Source organism: Schistocerca piceifrons, chromosome 9 (genome assembly GCF_021461385.2).
Source record: "Schistocerca piceifrons isolate TAMUIC-IGC-003096 chromosome 9, iqSchPice1.1, whole genome shotgun sequence".
Taxonomy (NCBI): Eukaryota; Metazoa; Arthropoda; class Insecta; order Orthoptera; family Acrididae; genus Schistocerca; species Schistocerca piceifrons.
Window position 1 is genome coordinate 124,163,035 of NC_060146.1, and position 16,257 is coordinate 124,179,291.

Below are 16,257 nucleotides of genomic sequence, written 5' to 3' on the forward strand. Positions count from 1 at the left end.
CACCGATCCGACTTAGACGTTTGTCGTAGCGTTGTACCTACTTTCCAATACCCTCGTTATAGAAGGCAGCCGCCAGTGCTTTCCGTCAAAGCTCTACACTGGCATACAGCTCAGTGTCTGTGCCAAAATGTTGTCTTCATACGCAGCAGTTCATGTGACCAGAGATGAAACTCACAGGGAGACAATTACCGGCTGTATTGTGGGTAATCAAACATTTCTAATTAGAAACGATGCAGGAGCATCTTAATTGCCCCTGCTGAATGCGGCTGAGAATTGTCTTGAAGAAGAAAATGCACGACAGTTGTGTAATGTTGGCTGCATATTTTCAGGCGAAATTTCTCACCATGCCCTCCTACTAGGCGGGAGACACTATTGTTCTAGGTATATTTACGCGCTCCCTATGTGCTCAGATCTAAAAAGAACGACATAACGCGATCGACGGGCATACTAGAAACACTGCCCAACACACCTGTGCAAAACTTCATCGAATTTTCACTGTGGTTTCCATTTCTCGACCGATCGTTCGTTACCTTTGGAATAACCCTCGTAGATCCCACTGAAGATGCCTTAGAGCAAGAAAAAGGCGAGACGCGTGTGGGAAAAATAAAATAAGTTGCAGCAAGAAGAGGCGGTTTCATTTACGAAACAAGTATTTCTGTGCTTGCTGTGGAGCATGGCCACGCAAACAAACTAGTTTTGTGTATTTTCACTCTTTGATTTTGTTGGGTAGGTCCTTAGTATTTTCGAACTTAGCGCTGTTCGTATGACTGTAGTGTTGCTATAATACACACACAGACAATGAAAGCAAATGTAACAGAATTAGGGTAAACCAGACCACGGAAAAACAATAAACAAAAGACAAAAGCGTGTCAGAAATGTAAATAAGTGCAGAGTGTCCAAGACACGGCGTTTTACAGAACGGCGACGTTCCATTGGGCAGCCTGCTCAGCAGAAACTTCTACTACATCTGCGTCCATGCTCTGAAAGTTACGTTATGCGTCAGAGGGCACTTCGTGTAGCATTCTTACTTACCCCTAAAGTCACTGCAACTTTACCACCAAGACCGTTTCATTAGATGTGTATAGTAGGAAACAGAGTGTTACGTGAATATTCGAGGAATATGTGTTTTCGGAATTGTAGCAATAAACCACAAAGTGATGCAAAATCGTTTTTCTTGTGCTTTTGACACTGCATTTGGGTAAGCATCTACATGATGCTTAGGCGCTGAACAAACCTGCGATGGCACGTGCTGCTCGTAATTTGATCCTGTGCATTTCTTCTATCAACCCCATCTGCTATAGCTGCTGACTGGTGAGAGGTACAGAGATATCCGTCGCACGAATCCCTTTTCAGTTATCATGTTCGTGTAATGGTGGCAGTTCCCGAGGATTCTCCCAGTCACTCTTAGTATGCTGTCTACCTGGCCTGTGATTACTTTTATGTGATGTTGCAACTTTAAATAGCTATTTATGCGTATTCTTTTCGTTACCCACTTAGAGATACTGGTTCAATACTCCTCTTACTGTAGGATATTGGGATAAATGAGGTAGCGGGCAATAATTCACCAAACGATTGCAGTTTTGGCCTTAGTGGATCTTACCTCACCACACGCTGCAGAAGAAGGACATATTTAGAATGATGTTTAAGGTTTCCTTTGTGCCCACATTACTTTCATTGGCACAGAAGTGGCACCTCTATGCTCATCAGACCAAGTTAATCTGATGTAGGGTTCTTTTTCTGATCTCCCCCCTCCCCCCCTAAACTGTTAAATCGTGAATTTGCTACTTACAATTATTTCTGTGTGGTATATCGAATTGTGTTATTCTGGCTACCTTCATAACATTTTATGCTGTACCGATCCCTTTTACTCCATAGTTTTAGCTTTTTTCCGACTTTAGTAGACATTCACTACTTTAAATTGTATCAGTCCGATAAAATTCTGTTTCATGGCTGCACTGCAGTTTCTCTGTTTTCGTACTTTGCAAAGCTCTTCTTGTTACACATACCGTTTATAGGTCTGAATGCCATTGTCATTTCATGACAACTAAATTCGTAATTAGTGAAGCAGTCGTTACATGCATATTTTGCGATCCTGTAACTTGCTTTTTACATTTTTCGTATGTGTATCGACGTGTATAGCCTTTTCCCGTAGCAATGTTTACCTCTTGAAGTGCTTCAGGAGCTTATATTTGTTGCTAGGTTTATCTTCATAATATACAAAATTAAAAAAAAAATTAATATTGGTTACGAAAAGGGCGTCAATATGAAATGTAAAGCAGTTGTCAAATCACGAAGTTGGTAGAGAGCATTTGTCAGTCTCTATTTCTCGACCTGTTAAGATGCATAAACTGTCAGGTAACCGAAATAAGAGACCAGTCGGGGCGTTCAGGATATCCGAAATCCTCTCCCTCTTACGTAGCTAGACCAGTCGCTCTGCGATCACATCTGGCCGACTTTCTGTCCGTTCATTAGTAAAAGTTCGGTGAGATGCAAAGTTTTGCTTTCAACCGGCTCTCCGCTACTGCCATTAGCCGAAGTAAGAGCTCTCGATTCAGATCTCCGGAACTGTGAACAGAACTTCGACATTAGCGCTAAAGCCATTGCTGCTGCGATATCCGTTCTTCTACTCCTAAATGTGAGCGTAAATCAAAAATTATTCTCTGACTCCGTCTCATTCGTCCAGCAATTATCTTAAACATGCATTTGAAAACGTGAACTGTAATCTGAAGTTCGAAATTTATTTATCTTTCATACCAGATATAACTGCTGGCATTTGAAACGTAAAGGAAAGAAATCACAGTTTAATTGAAAAGAAATCTCTCTTGCATACGAAAGGACCCGAACTCCACCGAGAAATTGTCAGATTTAGTTTGAGGGTTGTCATCTCAGTACTTATCTACAAGGGACCGATCATCTCTTGTAGCACAGATTAATCCATTCATTTCTGTTTACGTCTTGCTGATGCTCCTAAATCACTGAGATTGTTGCACCGTAAGTTTAAATCGACGCTTTCCGTCATCGCTCTTCTAGTGATACTGTGACCCGTCTAAAATAAGATCGAAAATACGAAAATGAAAATTTAACTTTCCTTCCTTCTTTGTAAACACATTTTCTGTCTTTTTAACTTTAATTCTGATGGAGTTCTTGGTAATGATGGACAGGATGAAGGTAGAGTGACTGTAGTGATTTCGGACCACTCTGATTGCATTTGTGATGTTACTAGTGCAAATCAATGCTATATGCATGACGTCACAAGCCACGCCATTGTCCAAGACGTGATCGTCATTACATGACAAGTCATGCCCCTTCTTTTATTCCATCTTATTCATGACGTCAGAAGCCTCTTTCCTTTAACACGGTGTTACATTGGTGGGAAATTCAAATTACGGACTAAACAGACAGTCGCAGTAATTTCCAGATGATTAAAACGAAACTATTTTACATGACAGATTTACTAGGGAGCATGTAAATTAGTTTTATGAATAACAAATATGTACGCATGTTTTAATCCATTGTGCTAGATGTACAGAGAGGTTAGGTCTAATGCTATTAACAAACATATACACATGGTTTAGCATATTCGTGCTGGACGTACTCATAGATATAACGCAAATACTTCCTTTGTTTGTAAGTTTAAGCGGTATTATGTACGAATGTTTTAATCTATTGTGCTAGATGTACAGAGAGTATAGGTTTAATGCTATTAACAAATATATACACATGGTATAGCATATTCGTGCTGGACGTACTCATAGATTTAACGCTAATACTTCCTTTGTTTGTAAGTTTAAGCGGTATTATGGTTACCTGTCACTTTTAAACTTGTACACCCTTATATCACTACATGTATACCCCTTTATTATGCAGGGGCCTGGAGATTGCCACATTGAGTTGCTGAAACTGGAAGCATTTGATATATAAAATAAAATAACCCAAAATGTACGGCTGTTGGCAAAGTTTTTTGAATCGAGAAATACGTACCAGGCGAAGTCCCTTCATCATGATGGACTGACAGAGCCAAATGATTATTGGTTTGTATCCGTTTTCACTGCTTTCCTGCTCAGCGTATACAAGCCAACAAATATTTGTTACTCTCATAGGCTTGGTGAAGATCCTGTGATACAGAGTCTCATTTCGGTGTAAAATGTACAGTCATATGTTTAACATGTTATTTTCAGTCGCATGTATATTTTGCTCTACAGAACAAGTCCAAAGTCATGCAATAGGCACCAGTTTTGATGGGTATTTTATATATTGAAGTAACATTGTGACAGAGTGTGTGTGTGTGTGTGTGTGTTCGTGTGTGTGTGTGTGTGTGTGTGTGTGTGTGTGTGTGTGTGTGTGTGTGAATGAGAGAGAGAGAGAGACTGACAGACAGAGAGATGATGCCAGTTTAAGCAGCTTATGTGATTTTGATTATTAATAGAAGATGATTACATACTTTGGCACGTGACACGCAAAGTTGAGATCGATCAGATACTCTTGAATATGCTAGCTACATGCTGACTGGTTGTTTCGTTTTAATGACTCAGAAAACACTGCGCTTGCATGACCCGTTTTACTGGTGTTTTGAATCTCCCACCAACGTGACGTCATGGCAAAAACGGCATCATTTGTGACGTTATCATTATGACGTCATAGCAAAACAGGGTCCGACTTGTGACATCATGATGTGACGTTATAGTTAGGGGGCGTTTCTTTTGACTACATTAGTAGGTCACTGACCTTCGCAAGTGGCGTCCTAAATGTAACCAAAGTGTGTCACAAGAGGAATACCTCGTCTTGTTGTGAATAAGATAAGGGTAGAGACACCTTTGAAAAATGTGTACAACACCTTCACTAGTGTGAATTCGGATAGTATGTTCACCTTACATAGAAGAAAATGGTTACGTTCGGAGATAAACCTGTGATCAACAACATCTCTAAAACTAAGTCGGAAAAACGGAAGCAGAAAGTCATGAAAGGCAAATTTGTGCTGAGAAGTGTATAGAGCAGCTTTGTGACTTATTAATATTGTTCTTGAATTTGCACAACCATAACATACTCGAAGAAGTAAAAGATGGTTTCATATGAGGAGCAACAGCTCAAATGGAACAGATAATAAAACGTTGCTTTACAGAGGACGTATCTATTCTGCCAGGATATGTGGAAGACTTAGCAGACCTGTTAAAACGAAGGGTCAGCAGAAATATCACTGAACATACATTCCCCAACAGAAAATGTTATGCACCCAGAAAAGTAGGAGGAAAAAAAATGAAACTTCATGAGTTGACAGTTCGTGTGGTGTTATGTCAGTGATTCAAAATCGAATTAAATTTACAACATGCGCATTTGCAGTATGAGCCCATTTACCACTATGACACTGCAAACCCTCTAGCCTGGACACAGGCACTGATTCGGTTGGGAAGTGTGTCATTCACCCACTGTATTCTCTTCTGAGGCAAGCTCGTCCACAGCTGTTGTATCAGGTCCTTGATATCCGAGATAATGACGATGGGACAAAGTTGACATCAGAGAGTGTCCCACAAATGTTCTGTTCAGGATGGATCTGCTGATCGTGCTGGTCGAGGAACCTCCTCAATATAAAAAGAGATGCCATGTGTAGACGAGCGTTGCCCTATTGAAAACGGGCCCCGCAATACGGTGAACAAGAAGTAACACATGAGGATGTAGCATATCCACTACGTCGTGCAAAGTCCTTCACGTACCTTTTAGCCCTCAGAATTCCGGCAATCTCTATCACCTGTGACCTAAAGTCTTACACAATGGACGCCACACTCCACCGCGCTAGAAGCAACAATGTTGTGTCACTTAAAATCGTTAAGTGACCTCTCCCTAAGATGCGACCATACGACCATACTCGCCAGCGATGGTCATCTAGGAACTTTTTTCTTTTTTTTTTTTTTAAATAAGCGGTCATTCGACTGGTTTGATGTGGGACGCCACGAATTTCTCTCCTGTGCCAATTTTTTTTTTTTGTGTCCCAGTGTTTTAAACATATTCCTTTCCTGTCCAATTCTGCGCAGAACCTCCTCAATCCTATCCTTGTGTGTCTACCCAATTTTCAACATTCGTCTGTAGCACCACATCTAGAATCGTTCGATTTTCATCTGTTCCGGGATTTCCTTCTCCTCTGTTCCGGTTTTCCCACGGGACCATGTTTCACTATCATACAATGCTGTTCTTCCAACGTACTTATTCCTAAATTTCTTTCACAAATTAAGGGCGGTCTACGGTTGATGGTAGTAGACTTCTCTTGACCAGAAATGCCCTTTTTTGCCACTGATAATCTGCTTTTGATGTCCTCCTTGCTCCGTCCGTCACTGCTGTTTTTGCTGCCTAGTTAGTAGAATTCCTTAACTTCATCGACATCGTCACTATCAATCCTGATGTTAAGTTCAACGCAGTTCCAATTTCTGCTACTTCTCATTACTCAGATCTTTCTTCCATTTACTCTCATTCCACATTCTGTGCACTTTAGAGTGTTCATTTCATTGAGTATATCCTGCAATTCTTCTTCACTTTCAATCAGGATAGTAATGTCATCATATCGTTTATCTCCTTTCACCCTGAATTTTAATTCGACTCCTGAACCTGTCTTTTACTTCCATCATAGCTTCTCCGATGTACATACTGAACAGTGGTGGCGAAAGGTTTCATACTTGCCTTACACCCTTTTTAATATGAGCACTTCGTTCTTGGTCGTCCACTCTTTATTATTCCCTCTTGGCTCTTGTACACGTTGTATATTAACCGGCTCACCCTATAGCTTACCCCCATTTTTCCCACAGTTACGAACATCTTGCACCATCTTACATTATCTAACGCTTTTTCCAAATCGACAAATCCTATGAACGTATATCGATTTCTCTTTTTTCGTGCGTCCATTATCACCCTCTCTGATGCTTTTACCTTTCCTAAAGCCAAACTGATCCACTTCTAACACATGCTCAATTGTATTTTCCTTTCTTCTGCATGCTATTCTCGTTAACAACTGGAATGCATTAGGTATTAAGCTGACTGTGCGATAATTCTCGCACTTGTTAACTCTTGCAGTCTTCGACGTTGCGCATATGATATTTTTTCGAAATTCACATGGCACGTCCCCAGACTCATACACTCTACACACCAACGTAAGTAGCCGTTTTGTTGCCACTTCTCCAATGATTTTAGAAACGCTGATGGAAAGTTATCAATCCATTCTGCCTTATTTGATCTTAAGGCCTCCAAATCTCTCTTAATTTCTGACTAGTACAGTATCTCCCACCCTTCTAAATCGATTCCTGGTTCTTCTTCTATCATAAGCAAATCTTTACCATCATAGAGGCCTCTAATGTAGCTTTCCACTATCCGCTCCGTCCTTTGCACTGAACAGTGGAATTCCAGTTGCACTCTTAATGTCAACAGCCTTGCTCTTAATTTCACCGAAGGTGCGTTTGACTTTACTGTATGCTGAGTCAGCCATTCCTACAATCCTTTCTTTTATCATTTATTCCCATTTTTTGTGCAGCCATTTCGTCTTAGCTTCCCTGCAATTCCTATTTATTTCACTTTTCAGCGACTTGTGTATCTGTAGTCCTGAATTTCCTGATAATTTTTGTACTTCTTTCTTTCATCGATCAACTGAAGTATTTATTATGTGACACATGATTTATTCGCAATTATCTTCTTTATACCTATGTTTTTCTTTCCAATTTCTGCCATTTCCCATTTTAGGGATGTCCATCCCTCTTCAACTGTACTGCCTACGAAGCTATTCTTTAATGGTGTATATATAGCCTTCGAAAGTTTCAAGAGTGACTCGTCATCCGTTAGTGCTTGTGTTTTCCGCTTCTTGGTGTGTTTATTCTTCCTGACATATCTCTTAAACTGCAGCCTACTCTTCATCCCTGATACATTGTGATCGGAGCCTTTATCTGCCGCTGGTTAGGCCTTAGAATTTAGTACCTGAGTTTGGAACCTTTGTCTGACCACAATGTAATCTAACTGAAATCTTCCCTGATCACCTGTCCTTTCTCAAGTATGCCTTCTCCTCTTGTGGTTCTTGAACAGAGTATTCGCTATTACTAGCTGAAATTTGTTGCAGAACTCAGTTAGTCTGTCTCCTCTCTCACTCCATATCCACCGGTAACCTCTTTTTCTACAACTGTATTCCAGTCCACCATGAAAATTACATTTTCATTTCCCTTTACGTACTGTCTTACCCTTCCAATATCTTCGTGTACTTTCTCTATCTTTTCATCTTCAGCTTGCGACGTCGGCATGTATACCTGAACTACCGTTGTCGGTGTTGGTTTGCTGTCGATTCTGATAAGAAACACCCTGTCGCCGAACTGCCTACAGTAATACACTCTCTGCCGTATCATTCATAGCGAATGCTTCTCCTCTGCGACGTCATTCATTAGGAATCAAATGCTTTCCTAACACGGGCCGGCCGGGGTGCCCTAGTTGTTCTAGGCGTTACAGTTTGGAACCGTGTGACCGCTACGGTCGCAGGTTCGAATCCTGCCTCGAGCATGGATATGTGTGATGTCCTTAGGGTAGTTAGGTTTAAGTAGTTCTAAGTTCTAGGGGATTGATGACCTCAGAAGTTAAGTCCCATAGTGCTCAAAGCCATTTGAACCACTTGAATCCTATCACGGCACCAATCCAAATGCAACTGTTTGTGTTGTTTTCTTAGTGGATGACTGCGCATGAGACTTACTAATGTGGCGTTACGAGTCTAGGAACAAACTGTGGCATGACACAGGAGGCTGTAAAGAGTCCATAATTTGCGCTCGGAAGGATGGCCCACATGTGAAGTGGTTACAATGTGCTTGGTGCACAATACGACCATGCTCTCTTGTGGTTGTCAGATTTTCCCCACTGTATCTCTGAAGACGACAATCCTGTGCGGGTGGTACACCATTTTTTCAGGCAGTTTAGCATATGTATAAACAACTATGAACTTTCTGAGGAATAACAGAAACGTACACAATGTTAAGTTTAAGACGAAAGCTAGGAACGACGCAGTAATGATACAATTCTCATTTCAAAGCCTCACATTACACGTAGTAGCCGAAGACATGAAGATACTGGATGTAGGCCTAAAGGGGGCAGAGAAAAAAAGCAAGGGAACACCAAACAAGCAACGTAACACCAAACACAACAGGGTGTGTTGAAACCGTTGGCATTCAAACCACATTCCAGCAGTCTTGGAATGGATAAATTCAGGCCCCATGTGGTTTTTAATGGAAACTCGTACCATTCGTCCTGAAAAATAGTGGTAATTTCAAGGAACGGGTGACCCAGGTGGATAGCGATAACCAAAACTTATAATTTTGAGATCCGGCGACTGTGATGGCCAGGGGAGACGTGACAAGTCATCCTCGTATTCTTAAGATCAGTACTTAACGACGAGAGTTTTGTGGACCAGGGAGATTTGTGGAGGAGGAGGAGGGTAGTGTTCAACGTCCCGTCGACAACGAGGTCATTAGAGACGGAACACAAGCTCGGATCAGGGAAGGAACGGGAAGGAAATCGCCCGTGCTCTTTCAAAGGAACCATCCAGACATTTGCCTGAAGCGATTTAGGGAAATCATGGAAAACATTAATCAAGATGGCTGGACGCGGGTTGGAACCGTCATCCTCCAAAATGTGAGTCCAGTGTGATAGCCACTGCGCCACCTGAGTAATATGAGACGGGCCTGACCAGTCAAGATGGTAAAACTATCTTAGGCAGTCGACCATGGGGCCCATGGAACATTAAGATACGGCCTCCTAAATGATCTCCAAATTCCCGCCATGCTTCACTCCTGGGACGTATACTCGGCCAGAAGTTTCAGACAGTCTGTAGAAAATTCATCCACCAGATGACATTTTTTTATTTCTCCATTGTTCAGATTATATGGCTTTTGCGCCATGTTTTTTCAATGACGGGCATTTACATTACTGATGGGTGGTTCTGTAATTACAGCTCGCGTTGATTTTCCCTTCTTATGGAACTCCCGTGGTGTTGCTTTGCTGCTGCTAGATTTCACAAATGTGCCATCCAGTTGTACAGTGACTTTTGCGTCAGTAGTCCTGTTTTCGTCACAATTCTCTTCAATGACAATCCGTCACGATTAAACACTACGCAGTTCCGTCCGCTTTGTAACTTAGTGGATGAAATTGTTCCGCTTTCCCTGTATGCGATGTAAATCTTCGATTCGGAGCCTCTTGAAGCACGAAGCACTTTGACTACCTTGGTTACGGAAGTAGGCACCATACGAGTACCAACAATTTGCACACGTCTCATTTCATTTAGCTCCAACTCAGTCACAGCTACACAGAACACGGTTCTCACCATAACGAATACGTGCAAAGTACTGAGAACGTTGTGCAGGTACAGTTAGTGGTCGAATACAACAGCGCAAACCTGCCGGTTTGTCGAGCATCTGCATTGAGGTTCAAGCATACATTTCCCTCTCCAACGGCCCTGCCGCAACAGTAAAATCGGTTCCCGTCAGATCACTGACGTTAAGCGCTGTCGGGCTGGACTATTCCTTGGAGTAGCTCCTGCTTGTTAGGCCAGTACAGAGCCTACACTATGTCATCAAAAGTATGCGGACATTTGGCTGAAAATGATTTACAAGAACGTGGCGCCCGCCATCTGTAATGCTGGAATTCAATATGGTGTTGACCCACCCTTAGCCTTGATGACAGCTTCCACTCTCGTAGGCATACGTTGAATCAGGCGCTGGAAGGTTTCTTGGGGAATGGCAGCCCATCCGTCACGGAGTGCTGCACTGACGAGAGGTATCGATGTCGGTCGGTAAGGCCTGGCACGGCGTTTCAAAACACCCCAAAGCAGTTCTAAAGGTTCAGGTCAGGACACTATGTAGGCCAGTGTATTACAGGGATGTTATCGTCGTGTAACCACCCCGCCAGAGGCCGTGCCTTATGAACAGGTGCTCGATCATTTGGAAGATGCAATCGCCATCCCGAATTCCTCTTCAACAGTGGGAAGCAAGAAGGTACTTAAAACATCAATTTAGTCCTGTGCTGTGATAGTGCCACACAAAAGAACAAGGGATGCAAGACCCCTGCATGAAAAACACGACCACACCATAACACCACCACCTCCGAATTTTACTGTTGGCGCTACAGACGTTGGCAAATGACGGTCACCGGGCATTCGCCATACCCACACCCTGTCATCGGATCGTCGCACTGTGTACCGTGATTCGTCACTCCACACAATGTTTTTCGACTGTTCGATCCTCCAATGTTTACGCTATTTACACCAAGCGAGGCGTCGTTTGGCATTTACCAAAGTGATGGGTGGCTTATGAGCAGCCGCTCGGCCATGCAAGTTTTCTCACCTGCCGCCTAACTGTCATCGTACTTGCAGTGGACCCTGATGCAGTTTGGAATTCCTGTGTAATGGCCTGGATAAATGGTTCAAATGGCTCTGAGCACTATGGGACTCAACATCTTAGGTCATAAGTCCCATAGAACTTAGAACTACTTAAACCCAACTAACCTAAGGACATCACACACACCCATGCCCGAGGCAGGATTCGAACCTGCGACCGTAGCAGTCCCGCGGTTCCGGACTCCAGCGCCAGAACCGCACGGCCACCGCGGCCGGCCCTGGATAAATGTCTGCCTATTACACAGTACGACCCTCTTCAACTGTCGGCGGGCTCTGTTTGTCAACAGACGAGGTCGGCCTGTACGCTTTCGTGCTATAAGTGTCCATGTTTCCACTTCATTATCACATCTGAAATAGTGGACCTAGGCATGTTTAGGAGTGTGGAAATTTCACGTACAGACGTATGACACAAGTGACACCCAATCACCTGACCACGTTCGAAGTCCGTGAGTTCCGCGGAGCGCCCCATTCTGCTCTCTCACGATGTCTAATGACTAATGAGGTCGTTAATATGGAGCACATGGCAGTAGGTGGCAGCAAAAAGCATCTAAAACGTATGTTCTTTGGGCTGTCCTGATACTGTTGATTACACTTGACTAAGAAGTAGCGGCACCGGTGATGAAAAGTGAGAACGGCCGGGAGAGCTGTGTGCCGACCACATGCCCCTCTACATCCACATACGTTGACTCGGAAGGTCTAATGATGACACGGCAGCCGGTCGGTACCTTTGGGCTTTCGAGGCCTGTTCCGACGATGTGTGTTTGTTTTTGTAGAAATTTCCCTCGGTGTTTTCTTATTTTTATCCAATCTTTGTAGATATGCATAGGCGTAAAAAAATTCGCGAATATAGGGCGTGCGGATTTGAAAAGGTAAGACCACATTGTGTCTGCCTTTGGATAGGTATGCCCTAGACTCCGTATCAGTGACAAGATACTGCAATGTTGCAATTTAGTCCACAAAATAACTGTTTACATATCGCTCGGAAACTTAATCTTAGAATTATACGAAGACAGTAACTTGTTCTCGGAAGAACAGTTACTGTTGATGACCGTGCAGCTTTTCCCTGGAATAAATGATGACTAACTGAAAACCTCAGCTGCCAACAGGTGTTGTTGATATACCTCGATGTGGACACCTGAAAATGTGTGCCCCGACCGGGACTCGAACCCGGGATCTCCTGCTTACATGGCAGACGCTCTATCCATCTGAGCCACCGAGGCCACAGATGAATAGCTTGACTGCAGGGACTTATCCCTTGCACGCTTCCCGTGAGACTCACATTCCCAACTGTCCACAATTCTACATATGTATTGTACCTTATTGTTGGGAATGTGAGTCTCGCGGGAAGCGTGCAAGGGATAAGCCCCTGCAATCGCGATATTCATCTGCGTCCTCGGTGGCTCAGATGGATAGAGCGTCTGCCATGTAAGCAGGAGATCCCGGGTTCGAGTCCCGGTCGGGGCACACATTTTCAGCTGTCCGCCTCGAGGTATATCAACAACACCTGTCGGCAGCTGAGGTTTTCAGTTAGTTATCATCTTAGAATGTTACCTCATAGCAAACAGGACTGACAGGGGATGTTGAACGTATACGAGGAACGGTAGGAATGATCACAGGGTTGAGGCACGCCTCACGGGGCTGTTGAAAATGGTGAAGTGGCATATTCTTGCAACTAGACGCAAATAACGTCGGGAAAAGGTGATTTGCGAAATTTCAAAAATTGGTATTGACCGAGGACATATTCTTCAGCCACCTATTGATCGCTCCCCTGGGACACGTGAAGGATAGAGTAGTTACAGCACGTAGCGTGGCATGTAAGCTTTCACTCCTGCCGAGCTCCATACGTGAATGGAACTGGAAGAAAGCTTAATATGTAGTATCTCTGCAGTGACTTCACAGTTGTTTGTGGAGTACAGATTCAGATGTAGATGTGGATGTAGATATCGGATACTGAAATGTAAATTAGGAAGAAGTTACTGAGGTTGATAGATCCTCCATCGGGCGCCTCCCCAGGTGGCGGATAGGGGAAAGCCTCCCAGATATGGGTGGCACCGAGGAAATCAAATACTCGGGGCGGACCAAAACTATCACATCCTCGAGGATAAGTACCCGGAGTAAAAACCGGCGAAACGAAGAAAACTAACACAAAAGCCCAGACACGTCTGTGTGGTAACCACCGGTACTCTGGCCAGCGTCTGTCACCAATGGTGCGGCTGATGCGAGCTCCAGGAACTGAAAATCCCTGGTTCTACCAAACTGGCGCAAGCCAGACGAATTACAAGCATAATGGCAAGTACACCTAAAAACAACATTACCCCAGGTGGACGATCCACCCGTCGCAAGACGGCAACCAGGCACTCGGATTCTGGAGGACCTGGAGATGTACTAAAGGGCGAGTCGGAGCGCTCTGGCAAACTACCCAAGAAAACACACACATACTTTGGCACCTTCAACATACAGACACTAATACAAACGGGAAAATTACACAATCTAACAACGGAACTCACCAGTCAAAAGATCTCGATCCTAGCGCTACAAGAAACAAGATACACGGATTCAGACACAATAGACTACGGAAACTACAGATTCTTCAAGAGTGGAACCAACAGGAAAATCGGCAAAGGAGGAGCACTCCTCGGCATGGCCTTCGCAGTAAACAAAAACATCCTAGACTCAGTAAAAGAAGTCAACGCGATCAACAACAGGCTCATGACCATGCGAATCAAACACGCCAACAAGAACTACACCCTCATCAACGTACATGCCCCCACGAACGCAGACAACAAGGACAAACCAGAAGAAACAGACAAATTCTGGGACAAACTCGAAACCACCCTGGCAAAAATACCCCAAGACAACGCGAAAATTCTACTAGGCGACTTCAACGCACAAATCGGCAGAGAAAAACGCTACAGAAAAACAGTAGGAAATTTCCCTGCACACAAATTCACCAACAAAAACGGCACCAGACTGATCGAACTCTGCCAGCAAAACAACCTCAAAATCATGTCAACCTCCCTGATGAAAAAGCCCAAGAAACAAAAGACATGGCGATCACCAGTCCACTCACTAGGCGAATTCCAGATAGATCACGTGGCAATCTCCTATGAATACCAGAAAGAAATCCACGACGTCCAAGTGAGAAAAGGCGCCAACATAGATTCGGACCACTACCTAACAAGAATCAAAATCAAACTCACACCAAGAAGACAACACAAAAAGAAATTGACCTCACCGAAATTTGATACAAGAAAGATCAGAGAATCGAACATCACAGAACACTGGGAAAAACAAGAGGCGGAAGATTGGACCAGCTTTAAACAAAAAATTGTGAACACAGCCAAAGAACTGATCCCGCTGACTAGAAAACCCAGGCACCCGTGGTGGAACACTACCTGCGAAATCGCCCTACAAAATCGAAGAACAGCTTTCACAAACTACAACAGCAACAAAACACAGGACAACTTCTATGAAATTCGAAGACAAACATCGAAAACAATAAGACAAGAGAAACGCAAATACATAAACGATCAGCTAAACTCCATCGAAGAAGACTTCAGAAATTTCAACACACGGGATTTCTACAGGACGTTCGCCAACCAAGTCAAAGGATACTCACCACAGAACCTCTGCTTCAGAAAAGAAGACGGAAAACTGGCACTTACCAACAAAGAAAACTGTGAAGAGTTCGCGAAGTACTTTTCAAAATTACTAAATTGCCCGGAACCTAACTCAACCGTCGAACCCCGAGAACCGGCCAACGCACCGGAAGACTCACCATCACCAACAAAAGAAGAAATCCTCCACTGCATAAAGAAACTGAAAAACAACAAGGCAGCCGGTGAAGACGGAATAACGGCAGAACTGCTGAAGAACCTAGGACCAAACTCGCTAAACGAAATCACACAAATCATACAGAACACCTGGACAACCGAAATCAAACCTGACGACTGGAAGACCGCACTCATTCACCCGCTACACAAGAAAGGTGACAGGACAGACACAAACAATTATAGAGGAATTTCCCTGCTACCGGTCATCTACAAAATTCTATCAACCTGCCTTCTCACCAGAACGCAAGGACAACTGGAACCCGCCATCTCGGAATACCAAGCGGGTTTCAGACCCAACAGAGCCTGCCCCGAACAAATCTTCAACCTGAAATCAATCATAAAATCCCACATGACAAGCCCCAAAAAAATCATCTGCACTTTCGTCGACTTCAAAAAGGCTTACGACTCGATCGACAGAAAGTCCCTCATCCAAATCCTCAGAGAAAAAGGCCTAGACCAAAAGACTCGAAGACTAATCGAACAGACACTAACCAATACAAAATCCAAAGTCAAATTCATGGGCGAAATCTCAGACCCCTTTGAAATCCACACTGGCCTAAGACAAGGAGATGGACTATCCCCGCTATTGTTCAACATCGTCCTGGACAAAGTAATGAGCGAATGGGAAGCTGAAGTCAGGAGACAAAACACCTGGAGACCAGTCACATTAGGAAGGAAAAGACTGGAAATCCCTTACCTAGCATTCGCAGACGACCTAGCGATACTGACCTATGACCCAACATCAGCAAAAACACAGATCGAAATCCTGAAAGAATGCGCCGAGAAAGTCGGCCTACAAATCTCTTTTGAAAAAACGCAAGTCCTAACAAGAGAAGGCGACGACATCACAACCAAGTACGGCAAAATTAAAGGGGTCACACACTTCAGATACCTAGGCGAAATCATCGAACCGACCGGAACAGAGAAACTGGCTTACGAAGACAGACAACAGAAGACACGGAAATCACTAGGCATGGTACGAAACATCTACAACAAACAATGCATTTCCAGAAACACCAAGATCAGACA

At 43.6% G+C, this 16,257-nt stretch overlaps 2 non-coding genes across 2 annotated transcripts; one reads left to right on the forward strand and one right to left on the reverse strand.

The window, feature by feature from the left end:
• Positions 1 to 12,541: 12,541 nt before the first annotated feature.
• On the reverse strand, positions 12,542 to 12,615 carry Trnat-ugu. Its single transcript has one exon. It is a non-coding gene; the product is annotated as a tRNA-Thr (tRNA).
• Positions 12,616 to 12,785: 170 nt separating this feature from the next.
• On the forward strand, positions 12,786 to 12,859 carry Trnat-ugu. The gene has a single exon. It is a non-coding gene; the product is annotated as a tRNA-Thr (tRNA).
• Positions 12,860 to 16,257: the final 3,398 nt, after the last annotated feature.